Consider the following 27,418-nt stretch of genomic DNA (forward strand, 5'->3'; position numbering starts at 1 on the left):
CTACCCAAAGGCCCTTAAAAGGGTGTACAATTATTACTGTACAATATCATTATCCAATTGGTAAGTGTGACTAATCAGTCAAGGCTTATTAGAGTGGCCTTGTACAATAAACTCTATAAATATGCAATTTACTCTAGAGCTTACCTCATCTCTACACAAACCAGCCACAGGTAAAAGGTTTTTAAAATATTTAATAATAAATACTAAAAACACAAGATAGTACTACTACACCACAGTGCTCTCCGAGAGTTCAGAGATCACACAGAAACTTAAAATAAATCAGTAGTACAGTTCTGACATAACAGAAAAACACTTAGTCTAACTTTCTTCTAATTTCCTAGTTATTACTACAATAAAACATACTTCTGAAATAACTTACTTAAGACAACCGGCAGAGTGCTGATGAGATGGATATCAAGGCAGAAATGCTCAATAATTTCTGTTTCTCACTGTTTAAATTGAAACTGCAGTTCTGATAAAACATTACATCATTTGTTTACACTTTCTTGGTTCCCAGGCCACACCGAAACTGCATTTACATTCTTTTACACTTAGAGCAATAAAATACATTCCATGTGTAAATTATGGTCATTAACTTTAGCATTAAAAAATAGGCAGGATGCTTACTCCAGGCTCACCGACTCCAAATTCTAACTTCAAAGAACATACAAAACATAATTTTTATTTCAAAGAACATTTGAAATGCTTGGCTTAGTTATCCTTACAGCAGATGGCAATGTTGCTTCAATCTTGAAGTTCACATTTTACAGTGTTTTCTTTCATTTAAGAAACAAGCCTGTATTTTATATTTATATTTATATTTCGAAAGACATGCGTGAATGGGCGTGCCTTCATTAAAGATTGGGCATCGGGCTGGCAACTCGGCACCATAAATGTCTACTGCCAGTCATTAGCAGACCGGAGTTCTGCTGTGGCGACCCCTAATTGGGAAAAGCCAAAAGGCAAACAACAATAACATTTACAAATGACAAAATTATGTATTAAATTCTATTTGACTAGGCTGGCAGCCTTCACCCTTCTCTACCAGTCTTCACAGTAGAATGTGTGTGTGTATGAATGTAAAACTGTAGGATATGTATATGAATGTGTAACAGCAGGATTTGTGGCATGAATGTGTAATAGTACTGGGTGAATGTACAAATGTGTAATACTATGATATGTGTGTACGAATGTAGAACAATAGGATGTGTGTATGAATGTATAATAGTAGGGTGTGTGTGCATATATATGTGAAACGTTAGGTTGTGTGGCATGAATGTGTAATAGTACAAGGTATATGTATGAATGTGTAATACTATGATATGTGTATATGAATGTGAAACTAGAATGCGTGGTATGAATGTGGAACAATAGGATATGTGGTATGAATGTGTAATAGTAAAAGGTGTATGTATGAATGTGCAATACTATGATATGTGAGTGTATGAATGTGGAAAAGTAAGATGTGTGCATGAATGTGAAACAGTAGGATGTGTGGCACGAATGTGGAGCAGTAGGAAGTGTGGTATAAATTTGAATAGTATGATGGACGGGAGGATTGTTGGGGAGAAAAATAAGGAGAGGCACTGTACTTGATGGAATTTGTGCAGGGAAGTGGGACTGGGGTAATTTAAATGACCACACGTTGAATACAGAAAGGTACAGTCATGGGTGTATTTCGTAGCGAGAGAGGTCAGTAAGAGATGAGCTAAAATACTGATTTAATAGCTCAGTGGGGAAAATGGAGTAAATTGTGATCATTTGGAGGCATTTGGGTCAGGTAGCACATATAAGGGAGGAAAGAAGTTAAAGGGCTTAATTGCAGACTGATGGCTTAGGAGTTGCGTGTGTGCAATATTGTAACTGGGGTATGTCTGTAGCTATATGCATGTCTTTAAAAGGGGTCAGAAGTTGGTAGAATTCTAGCTGGAGAACAGGTCCTATCAATGTAATAGCATGGGGGCAGGGAATCTGAGGTTGGAGGGGATCCTTGCAGGCAGCAGTTCTTACACAAGCAGAAGGTAATCATTACAAGATTATAGAAAATTACATCATCACAGAGTTTGCATTTCATTTGGTTGCTTCAGGGACCCCCTTCCGCTGTGACTTCTGTCTCAAGACATAAAGTATAAGATTACAAGCACTGCATTTTTGCAGTTTTGGGTACCATATGATACTTTCTACACTGTAATAGTGTAGTTTACTATGAAGAGGTGCAAAGTACAAATGCTAAAAGCAGTGAAGGACTCTTTTTATGAATGTTTTGTAAAGTGAGTATTGGTGTAATAAACAGTTAAATACTAAGCAGAAATATTTGATCTAATTCCTTAGGGAAACATCAAATAGAAACATATATACTTATAGTTTTCATAGTTTCATAGTAGTGTACTAGGCTATCTGCCCGGGGGCATTTACAAGCCTAGCCAACAGTGATGTGGCTTTACGCCACCCCATACTATGTAGTTGCGCCTCTCTAGTAGTGACACATGTGGAACCCCATTATTTAGTAAACTATACCTCTGTCTAGTAGTGACACTGAGGTCACTCCCGGGGTAAACTTGCGATCTCCCATCCATGCATCGAGATTTTTCTTGAACAGTGCCAATGAAGGGCTCTGTCTCACGTGAACTGGGATTTTGTTCCAGAGTATGGGTAACCTCTGTGTTATGAATCTATCCCTCCAGCATGTCCTATTCATATTTGTGCAGAGGTTGAAATCTTTAGCTCGTGTGGTTCTGGTGGATTTGGATTTTTGAGATGGAGCATGTCCATCAATTCCTGGTTGGACATGGCCCTGTATGTTAGGCACAAATCACCTCTGAGCAGGCGGTATGCTACTGAATAGAGCTGGAGTTTCTTTAATCTAGCTGGATAAGGCAAATGTTTTAGACCTATGATCCTCTTGGTGAGGTACTTCTGGGGTCTTTCCAGTTGCTGCATGTGCCGGGTGAGATACATCCCAAATGGAGCATTATATTCGATCATGGGCCTGATGAGGGAGGAATACAGAGGTACAATGACCTCCTTTGATCTGGATGAGAATCCCTTCATGATGAGATGGGCTAGGTAGAAAGTCTTTCTGACCACTTTGGCAACATGGTTGTCAAAGGAGAGGTCACTATCGACTTGAGTCCCCAGGTCTCTGATTACATCTTCTGTATTCAGTGGGTTATTGTCTACGTGATAGTTTGTGGGTACTTTGTTTTTCCCAAAGGGATGACTATACATTTTTGGCGTTAAGTTTGAGGCCATGATTCCGGCACCAGTTGTCCGTTTAGTGAGACCTTTCTGTAGGATGTGTGTGTCAGCAGGTGAATCCACTATGGCGCCCAGTTTGCAGTCATCTGCAAACTTTGTCAGCCATAATCCTTCCATGTTTGCTTTCACATCTGAAAAATAAATGCCGAACAGGAGTGGACCCAAGACTGAGCCCTGTGGGACACCACTTGTGACGGGTTTTGAGTCTGACATGGCTCCAGCAATTTTAACCTTATGGGTTCTGTTTTTTAGCCAATTTGCTACCCATCTTGTGACATATGGATTTACATTTAGGCTGCTGAGCTTGTCGATGATGCCAGAGTGTGGTATTGTGTCAAAGGCCTTAGCCAAGTCCAAATAGGCAGTGTGGACAGCCTTGCCCTCATCGATGGCACTAGTGACTGTCTCAAATAAGTCAACCAGGTTTAAGAGGCAGGATCTGCCCTTTACAAAACCGAACTGTGTGGGATCAAGGGTCTGCAGATCACCAATGTCGCCATTTATGAGTTCCATGATGATCCTTTCCATAGCCTTACAGATCAGGCTGGTCAAACTTATGGGGCGGTAGTTACCTGGGTCAGTTGAATTTCCCCTTTATGGAGTGGGACCACTGTTGCTGTGCGCCAGTGTTCAGGTACATATCCTGTGGTGAGGCTAAGATTGAATAGAGTTCTTAGGGGTGGGTTTAGTTCATCTTGGAGTTCACGTAACATGCAACCGGGGATACCATCAGGTCCCATAGATGCTGTGTTTTTTGCCTTGTTGAGTGCTGATTTCACCTGTGTGTCTGTGATGACAGGTAGGTTACATTCAGCAGGGATAGTTACTTCATCTTTAGGGGGTGAGGGGGGGGGAGAAATTTGCACTGAACCTATCTGCCAGAATGTTGGCAATGTCAGTAGGGTCAGTGAATTTTTTGTTATTGTGTACCAGCTCAGAGCATATCTGAGAATTTCCTCCCAAGGTTCTGACATAATTGAAGAAGGCTTTATGATTGTCTTTGGTATCCTTGGCAATCTTTTTCTCAAAGTTTGCTTTAGATGTTTTTATGAGAGAGCGTAGTTTTTTACTTGTGCTGATCAGGGAAGCCTTTCCCTTGTGGGATTTGGCTCTGTCCTGCAGCAGCTTCCTTCTTTTGTTGTACAGTTTGTTTATAGCTGGGGTCCACCAAACCGGTTTCCTTCCTTGGTGGAGAGGGTCTTGGTTTTAGTTGGGATTGCCTGATCCATGCATTCCTGGAGATGTCCATAGAAGGCTTTTGTGAAGGATTCAGCATTTTGGGATGTGGTTTCCATTGACCCAGTAGGCTTAAAGGATATCATTTCCGACTTAAGGAGCTCAAAGTCAGCTTTTGAGAAGTTTTCACTGTAGTCTTTTGTTCTGGGGTGGGGCGGATATGTACATCCAACGTGATCAGTTTATGATCAGATCTTACTAGTGAGGGGTTTATATCCGGTGCGGAGCATTTGGACCCCATGTTTGTGGTAATCAGGTCAAGTATATTATCTCTCCTCGTAGGAGGTGACCAGTTGCTCCATAGCATTTGAGTTAATGAATTCCAGGAATCTTTGGGCCAGGGTGTTAGGGCTAGAATAGTGGGCCCAGTCTATGTTAGTAATTGAAGTCACCCAATATGATGGTGTTTGGTGTGACATTCATATCCTCCAGTGTTTTCAGGAATGCTTGATGGGATTCCTGGGATTGGGAGGTGTTCTATAACATGCGACCAGTTGTATGGCAGTTTTACCTATGGTGAGTAAAACTTGTATGGTTTCTGATGCTTCATGAGCAGCCACCAATCGAGAGGTGTAGGTGTCTTTTATGAAAATGGACACTCCCTCCCTTTGTGGTTCGCCTGGAACTTGAGGCCGAAATGCATGATATGAGGTATAGCCTGGTAGTGCTGGAGTACTCTCAGGAGCCTTGAACCAGGTTTCAGTTACTGCACAGACATCGATGTTCTCCATACTGAGAAGTTGCGAAAGTGCCTGCATCTTGAGATTTAGACTTGGCGTTGAGCAGCATTACCCTTAATTTTTTTCCATTTTTGTTTTTTATGGCGGTTGATTTGTCCTTCATTCCTAAAGTAGCATATAGTAATTTTAGTATGAAAGACAATGGGCAGGATTCATGAAGCCTCCGTGTAAGAGTTACAAGGCTTACACGGAGGCTGCAGTTAAACGGTGTGACGTCAGCATGTCATGCATATGCATGAGGGCATGCTGAAACACACCTAAGGCTTACACGGTCTGTGGAAGACAGTAGGGGGCATGTCCGTAGGCCGAGCCCTGTAAACGGACACGCCCCCAGAAGAGTAAAAGTCCCGAAAGTAAACCCCCATGACAGAGTCCATGGAAATGTGAATAAACACAACACAACACATGCCCCCACAGACTATGAACATAAAATATATAAATGAACGTTATATATTTTTTTTTAAATTGTAAAGATGTTTGTCCGTGAGTGCCCTCGTTTGCGCGGGCGTGCCCATAGCTCAGCCACAGTTAGCAGTAAGCGGAAAAGCATATAAAAACTAACTATGCAAAGTAAGCCAAAAAGCAATAGCGTAGTGGTAGCGACATCGGCTGAAGAGCAGGCAGTCGTGGTTCGAGCCCCCACAACATAAAGTTTTATATTTAGTGAAATAAGCACGAAACAGGTCCCTGACATATATGTACACATATAAAATTATATTTCATGTAAAATGTAATGAAATAGGCTATTTATTTTGAAGAAATGTGAGATAACAAAAGAATAAAAATTGCCAGATGTGCCTATAGCTGAACTACAGTTTAACAAGGTGAGTGCATCTGCCCGTAGGTGAGCAGTGGTTTAACAGGTGTAAAATCAGTGCCCGAAGGTGAGCAGTGATTCAACATGCTGAAATTGTGTGCCCATGGCTGAGTTGAGCGTAATATGTGTGCTGACAGCCAAATGAGGTGTAAACCAGCGTAACCCGTTTGCGCAGAGCTGCGCACTGCGCCAACAAGCTAACCGACGGGCAACGTTGAGCAAGCTGTAACAAAACTGCCTTTACACAGACACACTCCCTAGCCTGTCTAGACAGTCATAAAATATAAAAAGCAGTGGCCAGGTTCGAACCCAGGATACCATGCACCATAGTCAAGGTACTGAACCACTAAGCCATAACAGCTGTACTTAGAAATGCAGTAATAGCAAATATATAGGAATGAATAGAAAGAGGAGCATGACAAAGCAGGTTCTGTGAAGCTGATACAATTCCAAAATGGCCAATCACAGATAAGTGGGCCAAAAATGGCATATATAAGCCCCATAGGCGGGAATACACAGCATAACCGATTGTAGAACTAACTTGCAGCCAGAATGTCAGGAGTAGGTGAGGGTAGTTGCTTCCGAGCACAGAGGTGGGGTGTTGAGGAGTCCAGATATATGGTCTGGCTCCTTGTCCACAATCATGAGGCCCAACTCATGCAGGGCCAGGTCCTGTGGGGAGCATATAGGGCTGAGGCGTGGGACCGGTTGGCTCATGATCTCACCAGTGCCACAGGGATTCCAAGGACTGGTGAGCAGGTCCGTCACCACCATGCAGATCTGAAGAGACGTAAGCAGGACCAACTGTACCTTTGGATCCAGGAGGCCCTGCAAATGCCCAACGTCCCACTACTAAGTAAGTCACATCTAATTATGTATGTAAGAAATTAACCTAGCTGATATTATGGAGATGTGTATTCCAATATTACTTTATTTATATTACAGCTGCAGGTGTCCGTTCTGTGAACCGCAGAGCCTATGGCGATAGGCTGGTGCAGTTGCGCCACCAGGCAGGTCAGTAATCCTCTCCCTGTAACTGTAAATAAATATAAAAGTATGACAGTTAGCAACAGAGTGCAGTGTAGTCACTAAGTAATAAAATGTGCAAGTAACAGTGTAAGAGTGATTGCAAGTATTGCTTGATTACAAAAGTATGTTGCAGTCTGTAATCCAAACAGAAAAATGAAAATGTCTGAAATAAAGTCTGAAATAAAGATGCCCCACCTGTAATATAATTGTACACAACCTGCAGCAGGCTGAAAAGTACAGCTGCAGAAGATGAGCAAATCACATGTGTGAAATATATCCCTGATGAAATACTGAAACATGACAGAAGTGAGAATGTTGGAAAGGATTGTAATAACTACAGGTAAAACATGTCAATAAAGCCTAGAAGTAAGTACCATCCTGAATTGTAAAATTAAAACAAGTGAGAGAGTGTGAGAAAGAGTTATGAATCCACCAATAAAGTAGTAATAACCCCTTAATAAAGCATACTGCAGTTAGTACAGAATGAAATGAATGTGAAAAGCAGAACCAAACTGCGAAATGTGTTCCAAATGTTCCTGCAGCTGGAATGTGTATCCCAAAATCTGGATATGTTGCTCTCAGTCTGCAATATGCAGATAGTATGATTGTCTGAAATACCAAACATCCACAGTTGTCTATAGCTATATAAAGCAAATGTAGCAGGATGATGTAGCTGAACACAGCCAGATATGAACGTGTATGAATAGAAATGAAAATGTATATTGATGTAGCAGTAACATTCCTATCACCAACTTGAAGTAGTTAGCACATAGGAAACTGTAGGTAGAACTGTAGTGTGTATATATCTGCAGCTATTAGAAATGTACAGCATATGTATTGGTATTTGAAGGTGTTAATTATATTTTCTTCACCCTACCCTATAACCACATATAATCCATTCCACGTGAAATTGGTATGTGCAATTACAATTAACACCCCTGGACATTTGTCCTGTTGGGTCATACATATTTGCATGTACGTTAATGCATCTGCCCTGTTCATACATCCAAACCTGATGGCCTGTTGCCATCAATCAACCCTGCATGTTGTTGGACTGTGTAATGCCGTCCAAATTATGCATGTGTTATGCTTGCTGTTCAATGGTGTGAATATCTGGGTGTTTGGGTAATGGGAATACTAATGCATGCTGTTACAACTAATTGCGAATGGTATTGTATGTTACTAACCCAAACTGTCATGACATAATGCAAAACATAGGATGACAGGGAAGGCGGGTTTCAGCGGACCCACCTCTCCCACCTCAGCTGGCGAGTGCACCTGGCAGTAGTGCCCAGTCCGGACCCTCCTCCGGTGGCCCTGTGCCACCTGTGGGTGGAAGCACTACAGGGGATGGGGCTTGTCCCCCCTCTGCAAGTGTGGCTGGAGGAGAACCACCACTCACCCTCCATAGCGTCCGGACTGTGGTGCGTAGGGAGATCCAGGAATCTGTTCTTGGGCCTCTATGCCAGCTTGAGGCACAGGTGGCACAACTAACGGGCATGCCTGTTGCTCGGCCTACACAGCCCCCAGCACAGCCCCATCCTGGGCAGTGAAGGTACAGTGGCAACTGCCCATGGGTGGGGATATCAGTTCCACTGTTGCCATCTGTGGGCTCATGGGCTCTGGATATCCAAACATCCGTCCCCATCAATTGTGTAACCCCCCCACACGTGTCATACACCACCCCTGTATGCGTCCTGTTTGTCTTGTCTGTTGACCTACCCAACCTACCTCCCCAGCTATACTGACTTCCTTTACCTGACATACCACTCTCACCTGAAATAAAAAAAAAATAACCAACAGGGCACTCTGTACCCACAAAAAATTACGCCCCATACATAGCTGCCCATTTCGCACACATGTCTGCTGGACATGGAAACTGTCAATTACAATTGGCTGTACAACAAGTATTATTGTTGTCCTGACACCTCTCTCAGGGGTGGAAGGTTTCAAATGTCACACCAAATTACAAACATATGCACAGCTGTTGCTGATGAAGAAATGGGCAGCTATGGGCCTTACCTACATCCCTCCTGCAAAACCCAAGCTTGTTTCACTACTCTCTTACCCTCTTTGTGACCCCTTTTTCACCTCTTTCCTGTCTCCCCATTTTGATTTCTTTCAAAGAAATTAACGTGGGTGTGCACTTGTGTGCGCGGAGCTAAACGCCAGTGCGCATGCGGCAGATCCGCGCAAACCAGCACTAACCCGGTTACAACTGCTTAAAAGTGCCTTAGTCACTCTGAATGATAGGTCTTGTAGTCAGTTCAAAAGCAAAATAAAATCCCAGTGTCAGTCCCGAACCCAGGACCTTGGAAACAGTAGTCTGCATGACTTACCACTAAGCCATGACTGTTATATAAGAACATTGTGCTACAATAAATATATCATGTAATAGTAGGAATGAATGTAAAGGCAATATAGGATGTGTAATACACAAAGCATGTCATGTATATTTACTGTCAAATCTGGCGGATTTCTGTAATAGTAGTGTGTGAACAGAAACAGCCATGCTAGTTGGTAGCTAGTAGGTAATAATGTCAGTTATTATACATATATAAATATATGTATAAAGATATATATATATATATATATAGTTGTAGGTGTCAGTGTACATACACACTTAGTCCAGGAAACAGGAGAGATGAATGGAGAAATGTTAATCTACAACACAGCCTGAGTTATGAGAGAGATACTAACCTTTACACTCACAGAACAGTGTCCACAAGCATACCAGCATGGTCCCTGCCCTTACAATCTGATAGGGCAATGCCTATCTCACATACCCTTTTATAGCACTGTCCTGAAATCACAGTGAGAACTGCAATCAGTACACAACTGGCTGCATGCAATTAGCAAATGCTGGCTAACAATTGGTGCAGAGGCCATCACATGGACATATGCAGATACCTACAAACGCATCCTGTACTCCCAGTCCACGCATGCAATACTTTCATTGCACCATCTGGAGGCAGAGAGAGAGAGAGAGAGAAAAAAAGAAAGAAAAACAAAAATAAAAACACAAACATAAACTACACTGAAGACAACCTAAGTTGAAGCTGTCATCAGTGTCAGTATCAAGCTGGGCTAGCAGCAGCAGGAACATATACTAACGGTAACGCAACCAGCTGCGACAAACACAGGTAATGTAAAGTAACAATTTAATAGTCTACATACTGTGAACCCTCCATATGTGTTATTGGTCTGTATCTATATGTACGTCTATGTGATAAGTTGTGTGTACATTGTTTTACCCAAAGGGGATGACTATACATTTCATGCCATTCAGTGTTAGGCCATGATTCTGGCACCAGTTGTCCATTTCAGTGAGGCCTGTCTGTAGGATGTGTGTGTCAGCTGGTGTATCGACTATGGCGCTTAGTTTGCAGTCATCTGGGAACTTTGTCATCCACAACCCGCCCATGTTTGCTTTCACATCTGAGAAGTAAATGCCAAACAAGAGGGGTCCTAGGACAGACCCTGTGGGATACCACTTGTGACCGGCTTTGAGTGTGACATGGCTCCCGCAAATTTGACTTTATGGATTCTGTTGTTCAACCAGTTTGCAACCCATCATGTGACATATGTATTAACATTTAAGCTGATGAGCTTGTCTATGATGCCTGAGTGGAGTATTGTGTTGAAGGCCTTAGGCAAGTCCAGGTAGGCTGTATGGACTGCTGTGCCCTCATCAATGGATGTAGTGACTGTTTTGAAAAAGTCAACCAGGTTCAAAAGGCAGGATCAGCCCTTCACAAAGGCAAACTGGGTGGGATCAAGTGTCTGTAGGTCCCCAATATCGCTGTATATGAGTTCCATAATGAATCTTTCCATAACTTTGCAGACCAGGCTGGTTAAGCTTATGGGGCGGTAGTTCCCAGGGTCAGTAGAGGTGCCTCCTTTGTGGAGTGGGACCACTGTTGCTGTACGCCAGTGTTCAGGCACATATCCCGTAGTAAGGCTTAGGTTAAATATCAGTTTTATATGCGGTTGTAGCTCCTCTTGGAGTTCACGTAGCACACATCCAGGGATACCATCAGGTCACATTGATGCTGTGTGTTCTGCTATGCTGAGGGCACCCTCACCTGGACATCTGAGATGACAGGGAGGTTACATTCAGCTGTGATAAGTATTTCTTCTTTTGGGGGAGAGGGAGGGGGGATATTTGCACTGAACCTGTCTGCATGAATGTTGCCAATACCTGTGGGTTCAGTGAATTTCATGTAGTTGTGTACTAACTCTGAGCATATCTGAGGCTTTTGGTCCATGTATCTAACAAAACTGAAGAAGGCCTTGTGGTTATCTATAGTGTCCTTGGCCATTTCTCTCTCAGGGTTGGCCTTGGATGTTGTTATGAGAGAACTTAGCTTATTACTAGTGCCGACCACAGATGCCTTCCCTTTATGTGATTCTGCTCTGTCCTGCAGTAGCTTCCTTCTATCGTTATACAATTTGTCTTTGGCTGGGGTCCACCAGTCAGGATGCCTAACCTTTGTGCATAGGGTCTGGGTTAGAATTGTGTGTGCATGTTCCATGCCTTCTTCGGGATGTCCATGGGAAGCATTTGCAAAGGGGTCAGCATTGTGTGTTGTGGCTTCCACTGGCCCAGTGGGCTGCATGGATACCATCTCAGTCCTAACAAGTGAAAATCTGTCTATTCACATATATATCAAAGTAGTCTACTGTGCTGGTGGTGGTGGTGGGATATGTATATCCAGGCCGATTATTTTGTGTCCAGATCACACTAGTGGATGATGTTCCACATACAGTATCTTGTTATGAACCCCCAGAGTGAGGTGGTGCATTCGACCTGTCTCAGTGTGCTGACTGATGGGGCTTGGTACCATGTTGTATGGAATGTGGCAGGTATTGTTGCACAGGTGTTAGCTGACCACTGATATCTGACCATGTACATGTGTATCCACCAAGAGACACACACGTGCTACATATGGGAGTAGTAGTATATCACTACAGTTGAGTATCATGTATAGTATGTGTGCCATATTTTGCTGACATAGTTTGCTGATATCCTGTTTGTGTTCTCTTTCAGGGACATGGCGCGTCAGCGAAATCCTGCCTACTCTGCTGCAGAAGATGAAGAGATACACCAGACCCAGGTGCGGGATTATGACATACTGTTTTCCCGCACCAGCCAGAATCAGCAGGAGAGGGCTGCACTGTGGCAAGACCTTGTCCGTAGGGTAAATGACATTGGCACGCATAATAGGACATATGAGCAGGTACGACATCACTGCAGTGATTTAATCAGAAATGTCCGTCAGCATGCGTCGGATATCCACAGGCAACAGGTCGCCACAGGAGGTGGGGTGGCCACAAATCCCCCCCTCACTAGACTGGAGGGGCTACTCCTAAGTGTTGTGGCTCCAGTCCAGGAACATCAACAGCAACACACCTGCATTATGTTGGAGGCTGGAGCCACACAGCAACACGACATGGAGCGTGCAGGTAATATGCCATATGTACACTTGACTGTTCTGTACACTGTTAGTTTATGCATGTGTAAGGTGTGTCCTTGGTATGTAGCTGTCAACATAGTATGTAATTGTGCAGGTGTGATATTGCCAATATCAGCAGCTGACATGTGAAAGGCAACTGTTGTACTACTGAACTGTATCATACGCAGTATCAATGGCACAGTTGTGCCCACTGACATTAATCCCCTCATTTCTGCAGGTCCCTCCAGTGTTACAGCAAGGCAGCCCATCCATGCTGGTGAGTGTGTTTTAACAATACCTATAATAGTCCTGATAGTGCTAGCAATAATAGTGGAACTCAGTAGTGCTCTGTGTGTATACTGCGGGGTGTGCATGTGTGCATGTGTGCACGTGTGCATGTGTGCCTGTGTCCACGTGTGCATGTGTGCATGTGTCCACGTGTGCATGTGTGCACGTGTGCATGTGTGCATATGTGCATCACTGGTAACATTGTGTAGACATTGTAAACTGTGTTTCCTCTCTTCCTCCAACAGGTTCTGTTGCTGCTCTGGTGTCCTGCAGCAGGGAACCTGAATCTGGTGCCACAGGTACTGATAATGATGATATCTGTGTAATGGCACAGGAAGGTGTGTCAGGGTCCGTCATTGTTCAGCCAATTGACAGTACACAGCTGTCAACCCCATCATTGCGCACAGTCATCCTGCCAGTACATCCTATGTCACCAATGTCCCTAGGTGATGGACAGGATACAGTGGGCATTGACCAGGGTAATGTGGTATCTGTGGCACATGCTTCCCCACACAGCAGCCATGGGCAGGGTCCTGCGATGGTACCACACAGACAGTTGCCCATGGGTTCTCGTGGGGTCATCCATGGGCGTACTGCCTCTGGCAGACGTGCCCAAAGAGGACTGTCAACCTCAGCTATGTTTCGGGCTGTCATGCAGGCACAGTCATGTATGGAAAGGTACACCAGACAGGGTGTCTGAGGGAGCTGAAAGCATGTCGTACATCCATGACTGACAGTATGCGTGACATCGCGGATGCTATCCGTAATTTCACCGATGTCATAGACAGACGTTGTGGGGACATATTACAGCAGTTCCACAACTACATGTCCATGAGCCAGGGCAATGGTGGATGGTTGCGGCGTCGACGTGGCCGTATGCCAGCAACAGCAGCAGCTGGCAGTCGGTGCGGATGGCAACAGGCCCGCGGACGCCCCCATAGTGCCAGCAGCAGCCCCAGCAATGCTGGGTCTGTGCTGTCATCAGACCTCCCCAGGAGACCATGTGCACGTGGCTCTGGACAGTCCCAACAGGGATCTGTGTCCAGTCAATGAACACCCGCTTCTGATGACAGTACCCAGTCTGGCTTAGTACTGGATACGGTCCGTAGCACCCCTGCCAGGCACAGGTACCGTGTCCGTGGCCACAGACACTGATCTGTATGACCTGCCAGGTGCAGTCTGTGGCTGTCCACAAACTCCAGTATATGGCAGCCATGTGGTGGAACTGTGTGCATGCATACACACATGCAAAATGTTAACACCTAGGGCTACCACATACACGCACACACTGCACCAACAGTGCCCCACCCTGTACTGCTGTCCCTCACCAACACACATACACATACATGTCAATTGGTGGTATCAGTGGCAGACTCAGGCATACCTAGTTCACACCCTGTGCATATGATGAAACTGTGCCACCTCCTGCAATCTCCAACATCAGTGCAGGAACAGGTTAACATGTTGCTGATGCACAGGGTGACTACATAGAAGTGTATTACTAGTATCATGTTGGTAACAGTACAGTGTGCTGATATGATTGTGTGTATATCCCAGCATGCTTGATGCAGTAACTGTATGACTGTCCTGAATTGTTATCTACACCCATAGTAAGTACCATAGTGTAACAGCTGCACATTATTGCATACCAGTGGTAAGGATGTCAACAGATAGCGACATACATAGGTAGCACAGGGGAGAAGGTAATGCAAGTAGTGATACGCAATGATGGACATGTACACTAATGGTAGCATGTTGCCCACAACGACTATACAATGTGGATGTTTGCGCATGTTGATATGTGTGCAGTACCACTTTAATTTAAATTAAATTAAATATTAAATAATATCAGTTTTACCATGGACATCTGAGCTGTGCATTTCTGGGTACATGTTTATAGTGCCTGCATATTTGCACTGTTACCTACTGGAAGTGGTACCCTTTCTTTGTTGTACAATGGACTACTTCCAGCCCTGCTTACTGTAGCTTTGTTTGCATGCATGTTTGCTTGAGGTTCCCTGGAACACTGATTCCACCTGCAATGCAGATTTACAGAGCTTCTGTGTATTCCTAGTGACATCTGCATAGCGTACTATACGTATGTCAATGTCTCACTTGACAGAACGTCACTGTCTGTCCTGTTCGCATGTACGTTGCCTGTGACACATTGCATATGACTTCCCTGGCATTTGCCCACGTGTGCAGTCATAAATGCCAGCGCTATGAAATCAGAAGCAGTACACCCACACATACTCACCTTCAGTATGTTGTTCCCCATTGGCCCTATGTGTTGGTAATCACCATGGCAATCACACTACTATCGTAGCATGTGCAAAGGTAACCTGTGAATCACCTCTATGGTCCAGTTGTGGTATATGTGAGTCATGTGGCAATGTCACAGCTGCCACATGTATGCAGTCAATCCTCTCCCCTGGCCAGGAACGTACAACACATGTGTGAGATGCAACCACGTAGCCAATCTGGGGACTGAGCACTCTGAACCCAGTACTGTCATACCCTATCAGGTGGCATGACATACTACAGTGACTACAATACCAGTCTGACATAGACCTGCACTGACAGCAATCCAAACACATGAACACACTGGGGCATACTTGGAGCCTCAGAATAGCATCCTGCCTGAGCATCACACACCTCCGCAGCTGGCACACAGGCATACGTTAAGTCGGAACAGAGCACATGCCACACATGGCACACACATCCCATGTGCCAAACACTCACAGTCTGTAGGGCTACACAACACACCTGCTACAGATGTGTCAGGTACCTCTCTTGGCCGGTGCAGTGGGGTCCCACTCAACAGGCTGTACATGGTGAAGGTCACAGTGATATGCCTGTGGGGCACTATGGTCCACCACATAACACATGCATACAGGTCAGTCAGAGGCATGGACACATATGACTCAGTCATTGGTCATGCCACTATAGATGACCTGAGACGTACCTCACTGGACTACATGATAGGGAACATAGATGGGCTCTTTCAGCATGTGGCACGGGCTGGTATGAGCCTGACTTTGGTTGCCATCATACCCTCACCAGGTATGCTACCACAATGTGTAGGAAGGGTGTTCTTTGTCTACATTCTGCTCAATCTCCAATGTCATTCATAGGGTATCCAATGGCCGTCAGCGTGTGCGTACATGCTAGGGAAGCCACAATGATTTGCGAGGGGCAGCTTGCACGTGTCACCCATGGGCCATTGTATATTGGCGAAGCCTCTTGATACACACATAGTGCCTTTTGCTGCAGGGCACAGATTACATAGCCACCTCCACGGGTATCACACGGGATAGGACACTAACAGTAATACTACACAACACCAGCAGTGTACACCGCAAGATGCATGCACTGGACACTGTCCTCAGCACAGTAAACTGCAATATCTGTGCAGTAACAGATTCCTGATTCATGGCTCACAGGTGCAACCCATCACTGCCAGGTTATACCTCATACCATGCCTGTCGTCCCCTACACATGTACCACACATGAACAGGGGGTAGGTATCTCAAGGCACCACAGATACACACACCTCTAGGTTGTTGGCACAGCACAAAGCATCAGAGCCTATCCATGTGCAGCTAACAGTGTGTTGCATTGCCTTCTGGTTCATAGCCTGGCACACACAACCCTCCCATACACAGGAAACCCACCTGTCCTCCCTAACAACACTGGGAATATGACGGTCTCTAGATATGTCTTTATATGGCTGGACTGCATCCAGCCGAACATTGTGTGTGAGCATTACTGTAGCTACAACACACTAGCTGAAAGGTTCCCAGCATGTAGTCACTGAATTGCAGTGGAACAACATGTTACCACTCCCACAACAGGTGGGGACATGCAGCACCTGTTCATTGACTACATGTAGTCTATATGGCCCAGACCAGATGTGTATCCCCCGCTGTTAGGATGATACCATATACAACTCACACTGTATATACCATACCACATGCAGACCCTGCACAGTAAGACACAGTCATAATGTTATGCAGTGCAAATACCATTTATTCACTTGAGGCACGTGTCAGACATGGGAACTATTGAAAGTCACAGGTATATATGTGTATGTGTCACACACATACATCATGTGTGCATTGCCATTGCTGGTTTAAGCAATGTCATGCATTGTTATGAAGAACAACCCACACATGGGCATTTTGTGTGACACAAACACATGTGGCAGTTGTGGGTTTCCAAAACATACCTATCTGTGCTCTGACAGTAGTAATAGAACTAGTAGCGGAGCGCACTATTTGCATTACTGGGCGATTAGGCCTGTTTGGCTGTACTGATAGTGTAGTGACATCACCTGTGTTTACTGGGGGAATATGCAGCATCTGGTGTATTGTAGTAGTTGCCAAAAGGAACTGTTTTCTCACACTTGCAATTATACACACCCTACTCCCCCCCACACACACACACTTGCCATTTGCAGGATTCAAATCCCTACCTAACTTTGTTATGACACGTGAGAGAGACGCATTAGCGGAGCGAACTATTCGAATTAGTGGGAGGTTCTTCTTCTCCGGCTGTACTTATAGGGTGCTGATATCATCAGTGTTTGGAAAGGGTAATGTGCATCATGTAGTGTGTTCTCCTGATTGCCAAAAAGCACATATCCTTCATACAGAATTGCACACACACAAACTCCCCTCATCCAAACACACACACTTGCAGGATCCCAACCCCTACCTAACTATGTTATGACACTTGAGAGAGACACATTAGCAGTGCGCGCTATTCGCATTACTGGGAAGTTTCCCTTCTCCTGCTGTACTTATAGGGTGCTGACATCATCAGTGTTTAGAAAAGGGAATGTGCATCCTGTAGTGTGTTCTCCTAGTTGCAAAAGAGACACTTTTTTCATACATACTTGCACATACACTAATCCCCCTCCACCCACACTGGGCATTTGCAGGATTCAAACCCCTACCTAACTATGTTATGACATGCGAGACAGACACATTAGCAGAGCACGCTATTCGCATTACTGGGAGGTTTCTCTTCTCCTGCTATACTTATAGGGTGCTGACATCATCAGTGTTTAGAAATGGAATGTGCATCCTGTAGTGTGTTCTCCTAGTTGCCAAAAGCGACATTTCTTTCATACAGACTTGCACACACACTAACCCCCCTCCACACACACTGGGCATTTGCAGGATTCAAACCCCTATCTAACTATGTTATGCCACTCGAGACGGACGCATTAGCGGAGTGCACTATTCACATTACTGGGAGGCTTCCTTTCTCCTGATGTACTTATAGGGTGCTGATATCATCAGTGTTTAGAAAGGGGAATGTGCATCCTGTAGTGTGTTCTCCTAGTTGCCAAAAGGGACATTTCTTTCATACAGACTTGCACACACACTATCCCCCTCTCCACACACAGTAGGCATTTGCAGGGTTCAAACCCCTACTTAACTATGTTATGACACTTGAGACAGATGCATTAGCAGAGCGCGCTATTCACATTACTGGGAAGTTTTCCTTCTCCTGCTGTACTTATAGGGTGCTGACATCATCAATGTTTAGAAAGGGGAATGTGCATCCTGTAGTGTGTTTTCCCAGTTGCCAAAAGGGACATTTCCCTCACACAGACTTGCACACACAACAACCCCACTCACCCACACACACACACACACACACACACACACACACACACTGAGCATTTGCAGGGTTCAAACCCCTACCTACCTGTATTATGACACTTGAAAGAAACGCATTAGCAGAGCGCATTATCTGAATTACTGGGCATCTGTTCTGCACCTGCAGTATTTATAGGGTGCTGACATCATTATTTCTACAGAGGTATGTACATCTAGTACTACCTGTCAGGTGGGGGATAGCATATATATGCATTTGCAGCCACCTACTTCAGGGTCAGATATGCACATCGCACTGGCAGGTTATGTTCTATACCATGCTTCGTGACCACAGGACCTGTAACACACAACACAACCAGTCCAAACCACCCCTCCCACATCCAGGACACACACTTTGCTTCCCTGGGAACAGTGCCAGGATATGCAGGTGTTCACATACACCATTCCAGTTGTTAGCATCAGGTACAGGCATATTGTGTGTGGGAACTACTCAGGCCTCTACAACATTACCCTACAGCCACTACAATTTGTGAGTCCATGTGCTATGGCAGACCACTCAACACAGCCACAAGGGGGAATATATATTGCACCTGACCATCTGCAACATGGGTACTCACTGTTCCACACCAGAGGTAGACCACCATTGTTGATATCTGACCTTACCCACCTTTCCCTGGACATCCATATCCCACCCCCACCCCCAGACAAGTTTGTCACTGCAAACAAACTTTATTTATCACAAGCAGACTTTACACTTGTGAAGACTGGGGTGGAAGACTTCAAAGGACCCATGCTGGGGGAGTATACTGGCCACTCTGCATAATCCTTGACAATTGCATTCTATGAGCATGTGGAAGGTTTGCATTGCTCATGCTAGCCAAAATATACCCATGACTGCTCCACAACAGGACACCTGTCAGGTGTACACCAGCCATATATGAGCTGTCCAACAGACAGAGTGAGCTAATACATTGCAGAGCAGTAGCCCACAGAGGGAGGACAACTCTGAACAGTACCGGCATGACACTTCAATCCCACATAATCATCACGACACAGTGTTGACAGTGAAATTGTCCAGACAATGCAGATAAGTCTCCCCTCAGTCTGTTATTGATGCCCACTTACTGTTAGAGGTCCTCAGCAACCCTCTTCCAGCACACACCAACAACATGGATGTGGCTTAGCACATTCATACCCTGGGATCTCCACTGTGTCCCTGCTTGACAGAGGCACAGCACATTAGCCTCACACGGTGCCTTATGTGACATACTTTACAGTGGCACAGTAGCCTACTGTACTGGGGAGGCAGACGCCAAGCACACTCTGGCTATGCTGTCATTCCCTAGGGCAAACAGCCTAGTGTTGACCTCTACACCCATATGTTTAATTGTCAGATGCACATTATTTGTTGCTGATAGACTGTTTTCAGGTCTTTATTGCCATAGCATTCCCTGTTTGTATGAACAACGTGTGTATCTGTGGAAGATGTTTGCATATGGGAGGGATCCACTATATCACATATGTCTCTGTAGTCATTTAACTGTGTGCACTGGGCAGATTGCTGTAATGTGGTTGGTTCCTGGAATAACACGTACACATACCAGATATATGTGGCCAACTGCTAAACTGAGATTTAGCCTAAGTGTGTGAGCATGCCCAGTTCAGCCTTCCCATGGCATGTTGTCTGACATATGTCTCATTTATCAAAGTGTGCGAGCATGCCCAGTGTGTGCTTTCCATATGTTGAACTCTGCAGCCCACCACATTTGTGGATGAGTGTGAACTTCAACAATATCTCCCGTTTATGGTTGTGTGTTGTGTGTCATGTTGTGTAGTTACTGTCCAACTGCTATGTGTGTGAACACAACAGGGATTATACTGTGCCTGCAGGGTTTGCATGGGATACTTTGCATACAGTTGTCAGCATCCTTTCATACTGACCTAACACTGTAGTACCGTATAGTGTACTGGTTCAGTACTTTCACTGTGGTGGACAGTATCCTGGACTTTAGTCCTATCATTTCTTTACATTTCCATAGTGAGCACAACAGCCTGGTTAGGGGCCAGTTGTGCACATATGACCATGTTGCATTATGTTCAGATATGAACTACTTATAGCAGGCTTGTCCAACATTGGTAGTGTATTCCACAACATAGGTGTACATTGGCAAACAGTAGCGATGTGCCCTAGGCCATTTCTAATGCTAGTCGGAGAGTGTGTTTGTCCTTCGACACACATTGTAAGTGGAGTTTGCCATAACATATGTCATGGTTAGTATACTGCGCCTTCGTCTACCTGTGACATAACAGTGATACCCAGGGTAAACCTACCATCTCCCATCCACTCATCATGATTCCTCTTGAGGAGAATCGATGAGTGACTCTATGGATAACCTGTACTGGGAGTTTACTCATGAGTGGGTGTGGCTTCTGTGTTATGGATCATGCAGTACAGCTTGTCCTATGTATGTCAGTGCTGGGGTTCAGGTCGGTCATGTGCATAGCTCACTGCCATTCAGATTGTACAAGGTGCAGCATGTTCATTGATTCCAGCTTGGACATGGCTTTATACATCAGGCACAGCTTGCCTCTGGGTGGGCAGTATGGCAGTGTGTGGAGCTGCAGTTTGTTTAATCAGGCAACACATGGCATCTGTTCAAGCTCTTTGATACTCCTGGTGAGGTACTGTTGGGGACTTTACAGTTGATGGAGGTGTCTGCTGAGGTACATCCCACAGGGGCTATTGTAGTCAATTGTAACGCTGATGAAGGATGACTGCTGAGCCACAATGACCTCCCCTTATCTAGATCTGACAACCTTCATGATTAGGTGGGTATATGGTATGTTTCTGTAAACACTACAGCCACATGTTTGTCCAATGCAGGATATCTATCACCTTGTGTCCCCAGGTCTCTCATTACATGTTAGGTACGTAATGGGTTAACACCTATGTGGTAATTGGTGGGCACGTACTGTATATCCACGGGGGTTGACTATACACTTTTCTGCAATTAGCTTGCTGACATGGCTATGGAACCAGTTGTCTGTTTCTATGTGGCCCTTTTGTGGGATGCTTGTGTCAGCTGGAGGGTCAGATATGGTGGGCAGTTTGTAGTCCTCTGCATACATGTTCAGACACAGTCCTTCCATGTTGGCCTGTACCTATGGGACATATATACCAAACGAGGGAGGTCCCAGGACCAAGCCTTGTGGGATGTCACTTATATCTGGTTTGTAGTCTGACATGGCTGCAGCATGTCTGACCATGTCAGTTCTATCCTTGGTCTGGTTTGCTACCCCTCTACTGACATAGGGGTTTATATTTCAGCTGGTGAGTATATCTATAATGAACACGTAGGGTATTGTATGGAAGCATTTGCAAGGTCCAGCTACGGTGTGTGGACCACATTGCCCTCATCAGTGACCTTAATGACTGTTTCAAATGAGGCAAACATGTTTAGGGGCAGGATCTGCACTTCAGAAAGCCACACTGAGTAGGGTCCAGTGTCAGTAGGTCCCCAATATCTTTATGTCTGCGGTACATGCTGATCCTTGCCATAGCTGTGCAGACCAAGCTTGTCAGGATTCTGGGGTGATAATTTGCAGTACCCATTCAGGCAACACCTTTGTTGAGAAGGACCACTGTTGTCGTACACTGCTCTTTTGGTACATATCCTGTGGTAAGGCTGACATTGAGCAGTAGTGTGATTTGGCATTCCATTCTTCTTGGAGTCCATGTTGGACTCAGCCCAGGACACCATCTCATACCATTGCTGCTGTGTGTTTTGCTTTGTAGATGCTGGCTGTTACCTCAGCATCTGCAATGTCAGGGGGCCAGCAGTCTGCTGGGATAGATATTTTGCATTCTGGGGGGGGGGGGTTTGCACTGCACCTGTCAGGTTGTATGTTGGCAATATGTGTGTGTGTTTGGTATGTTGTTTGTAATATTTTTGTGATTCAGAGCATATCTGTGAATTACCAACACGGTTCCTACCATCAGTTGAGTACGCCTTGGGATTATCCTTAGTATCCTGTACAATTTGTATCTTCATAGGTTCATAGGTTCATACTAGGCTATCCACCCTAGGGCATTTGTAAGCCTAGCCAGAGTGTGTGTGTCTTTCGCTGCCCCTTGCTATTTGAATATTATGGCCATTTATGATTTACTTTACTGTGCCTCTGTCTGGACGTGACACAGTGAAGACCCCAGTGTACATCTACGATCATCCATCCACTTGGCAATATTTCTGTTGAAGAGTGTCAGTGAGGGGCTCTGCCTAACATGGAGTGGGATTCTGTTCCAGGGTGTGGGGAGCCTCTGGGTTATGTATCTGTCCCTCCAGCACATCCTATTTCATTATGTGTTGAGGTTGACATCTCTCACTCTCACAGCTCCAATGGCTTTGAGTTTTCTGGGGTGGAGCATGTCCATTACTCCTGTGTTGGACATGGCCTTGTACAACAGACATACAATGCCTCTGTGTAGGCAGTATGTGACTGCATTCAGCTGGGGTGTCTACAGCCAGGCAGCATATGACATATATTTGAGACCCTTTATCCTCTTGGTGAGGTACCTTTGAGGTCTTTGTAACTGCTGCAGGTGTCAGGTAAGGTATATCCCAAATGAGGCATTGTACTAGATTATGGGTCTGATAAGAGAACAGTACAGGGGCACAATGACCTCTGTTGACATAGATGTGAATCCTTTCATGATATGGTGTCCAATATAGACAGTCTTCCTAGCCACATTGGCAATGTGAGTGTCACATAACAGGTTACTGTCCACTTGAGTCCCTAGGTCCCTGATTACTCCTTCCATACATAATGGTTTAACACCTATGTGGTAATTTGTGAGTACCTTGTTTGGTATTTGGTGGGACATTCGTACTGTCCAGTGTCTTCAGGAAGTCTGGGTGGGGTTCCTGTGTGTGAGAGTGTGGTCTGTAGCATACTACAGACTGTACAGCAGTTTTGCCTACGGTTAGGTGCACATGGGTGGTCTCTGATGCTTCGTGCATTGTCAGTTACCTGAACGTATGGGTGTCTGTGCTGAATATGGATACTCCCCCTCCTTTTATGTTTTGGTCCTGGTTTTGGGGCCATAACGCATGATATGAGGTATAACCTGGTAGTGCTGGTGTGCTGTCAGTAGGCTTGCAGCAGGTTTCCGTCACTGCACAGACATCGATGATCTCCATACTGGGGAGGGCCTCAGGAGCATGCATATTGCGGTTTACACGTCTGGCATTGGTCAGCATTACCCTTATGTTTCTTACCACTTATGTTTTCTAGGGTGGTGGGTTAGTCTTTTCAGCCTTGCCTATGTAAGGCTCTATGGAGGTGGCAAAAGCCTTATCCAATATCCAGACGCCCAGGGGTAACAGGTGCAAGCCATCCCTGGAACAGCAGCATGTCTTGTCATGCATGACATCCCAAGCAGACAGACATTAGATCCTCTTGGAATGACAGCAGTAATTGTGCCACCTGTTAAAGCTGATCATTCTGTGTTTGTACTGTGGCATCATTCTTGGTGAGGGTAGGATGCTGCAAACGGGCAGTGTCATACCGGCCTGGAGTACATACTCAGAGAGCTCATCTATGTCTCTTTTCATGTAGTCCAGGGAGGTACATCTCACGTCATTCACACCAGCATGGACAATGACTGCATCATATTTCTACTTGCTTTGGGGTGACCTGCATACTTGTGTTATGTGGCGTATTGTAGCAGCCTACAGGCAGCTTACTGTACCCTTTCCCTTGTTCAGTCTGGTGAGTGGGACAGCAGTGTGTCTGCCTATAGAGTCACCTATTACAACTGTATCAGGCATGTTGTTTCTCCTTCTGGCCTGTGACTGTTTGGCACACCAGAGTTGTGTACTATGTGTTGCATGTGTTATGTTTGGAGGTTGTGGTTGCTTGGGAGTCTGCTTTGGAGGCCTCTGTTGGTGTGGTGTGTTTGTAATTAGGGCCTCCGGGAATGTTTTCCTGTGTTTATGTGTTTGGTTTGCAGTTGTGATAGGTCTATGTGGGACTGGGTTTGTAGTGTGTGTGGTTACCTTCTCCTCCTGACTAGTTTTGGCAGTACTGAGTTGAGGGAGCTCAGCCTCCGGTTTGGATAAATGGCTGCATCTCTCACATATATTTGTATTTCTTGGGGTGTGTTGAGGGTTGTCTGTGTACTTGGGGCAGGTGTAACATTGCCTTAGGATTCACAGATTCAACTTGTTGTAGCTGGCCTTAGTGGATTGTATGTCTGGACATATTTTATTGATCAGTGATTACTTCCCTTTTTATGTTTGCTCTATCATGTAGTAGCTTCCTCATTCTCTTGCATGGTTTGGTAATGGCTGGAGTCCAGCATGCCAGATGCCTGCGTGTATGGCATTGTGTCTTGTTGTTATTTGTGATTGCATATTCCAAGCATTCCTGGCTGTGTTCATGGAATGCCTGTATAACAGGTTCTGAGGTGTGGCCCATATTTTGCACCTGCACAGGGCCTTTAATGGATTACACATCAGTTTGAGGGGGTGCAACTTATGCTTTACACATGTTTTACACTGTGGTTTTCTGGCCAGGGACTGTGGTCAGGATGTGTATATCCTGTGTGATTACTCTATGGTCTGGTCTTACCAGTGAGGGATACACTTCTCATCTTGCCATCCAGTACGCATGTTGCTGATTATCACATCCAGTATGCTTACCCCTCTTGTGGGAGTGGTACGTTGTTCCTGGGCATTTTGGTTTATGGATTCTAGGAACCTTTCTCCTACAGTGTTGGAGCTAGTATAATGCTCCCAATCTATGTCTGGGTATTTTCAGTCAACCAATATAATGTGGTTTGGGGTCTTGATATATTCATGTATTCCAACATAGGCCAGGTGCAGTTCCTGGTGTTAGGACGGTAGTCTGTTGCAGGCTATAAACTGGGAAGCAGTTTTAGCCACTGTTACTTGACCATGGCTAGTCCATGCTGCTTCTTGTTGTTGTACCAACGTGGGGGCGTGGTTATCCTTGACAATTATTGCTAGTCACCCTCCTTTTGTAGCTTGTTCCATGTTTTGAGGCTGTACAGCACAGTATGAGGTGTAACCTGGTATTGTTCAGGTGCTATTGTGAGCCTTGACCCAGTTTTCTGTTACAGGACAGATATCAACATTCTCCATACTGGGTGAGTTTACACTGCACGCATCTTGCTGTTTAGACTTCTGGCATTGGGTAGCATTACATCTAGGTTCTTATCCCTTGTGGTACCTATGGTGGTGGGTTTGTGTTTTGAGCCTTACCTATTCAGGGCATGCTGTGGGTAATGACAGCCTTTGCCAGTATCCATGAGGCCTGGACTGATAGGTGCACGCCACCCCTAGCAGGTGGAGCATCATGTCATGCTCAGCATGTCATCCCAGGCTGGCACACATTGGATCCCCTTTGACTAACTGCAATACTTCAGCCAATTATTGCGATTGATCATCCCATCATCATATTGTGGCATCATGGTTGGTGAGGGTAGGATGTTAGTCAGGGTCTTCAAGTTTGCATATACTACATGGTGTTACATTACTTAACACATGGCATTCATGCCTCAGGTGGTGCTGCAGGGCTGCCTCTGTCGGATGCACATATTACACTCCCTGTACATGTTTGAGAGCAGGTTATGTCATTTTAGGCATCCATGTTATTATATGAGTGAGTCAGAGAGGGGTATCATTCCCAGGGTTCCTACTGAGCCAGTGTATGTGCTATGCGTTGCCTCTTTGCCAAGGCCAGGGCATACTGGGCACGCCTCCTTCTGCCTACTGGGGCAGGCTCAGGTTGTTCCTCCTCCGAGTCACGCTCTGCCTGTGATGGCCTTGGCAATGGTGGGGGGCTGTTTGGCCCAGCCCTATGCTGGTCCTGCTGCAGCTGTTTTTGCAAGATCATATTATGTAGCATAGCACATACCATGACAATTTGGGTACATGTGACAGTGGAATTCAGTATCCTAACACTCATTTACATCAGATTGCCTACTAATGCTTAGTTACATCTCTTAGATTCGGCTTCCCCCCTTAGCAACCACTAAACGGTGGCCATGTTGTTTTTGGTCTGTTGGTCCCTGTATTGTAAATCCATGTATTGCATAAAACCCACATTTGTGGGTTTCTAACCTTCATTTTTATGTGTTATACAGTGCAACCCATTTGCGCGGGCTGCATTGCGTTTAAACATCGGCGATCGCCGAAAAAAAAAAAGATTTATTTTTCATATTTGCATCGGGGTACCTTGCCAGTGGCCACATATTTGGCCATTGGCATGCTGCCTGACACATATGCACACTTTATTTGGAGCTGACATGGCTCCATTGTGATTTTTGCAGAAACGTACTCAGTTGTCAACTGAGTACATTTCTGCAGCTAAAACGGCTCTTACATGGGCTGCTTTCTGCTTCGTGGATTGCTACTCTACCTCATTTGCATGCCTTTTGGCTGCAAGTGAGGTATTTAGCATATCCACGCCCAGTCCGTGTAAGAGACGTTTTAGCTGGTCTCTTACATGGAGTTCCTGGATCGCGAGGCTTGCATGGAGTCTTACATGTCTCTTACACTCCGTGCAAGCCTTCGTGAATCCTGCCCAATGTTTGCTATCTACAAGATATTTACTAACAGTGTATATTCAGAATGCTTGCTACAAGTGAACCTAGGGGATGCATATGGTAATAGCATTGAAAGAAAATTTATCTAGAACAAAAACTTTTAATGATTAACCATCATCTCTAATACAGGTGCATTTGTACATAATCTATACAATGAATTATACTTTTTTTTGTAAAAGTAAGGAGTATTCGGTCGATTTTATGATTTCCATAGGAAGGTGACTCTTGTTTCCTGGTACAAGCTTACAGAAGAGTTTATCTTCTATGGCTTGACCAAATTGCTATCCTTAAAAATAAACTACATTATTAGAGTCATCATTAAGGTAAGAGAATGTTTT

At 45.0% G+C, this 27,418-nt stretch overlaps 1 protein-coding gene across 1 annotated transcript in view; it reads left to right on the forward strand.

Annotated features, from left to right (window-relative positions):
• LOC122794626 (DELTA-stichotoxin-Hcr4a-like) overlaps positions 1-27,418 on the forward strand; it is a 366,198-nt gene that overhangs the window by 282,803 nt on the left and 55,977 nt on the right. The gene's annotated exons all lie outside the window — the stretch shown is intronic.

The sequence above is a fragment of the Protopterus annectens genome, chromosome 2.part1, assembly GCF_019279795.1.
Source record: "Protopterus annectens isolate FY-2018-M chromosome 2.part1, PAN1.0, whole genome shotgun sequence".
Taxonomy (NCBI): domain Eukaryota; kingdom Metazoa; phylum Chordata; order Ceratodontiformes; family Protopteridae; genus Protopterus; species Protopterus annectens.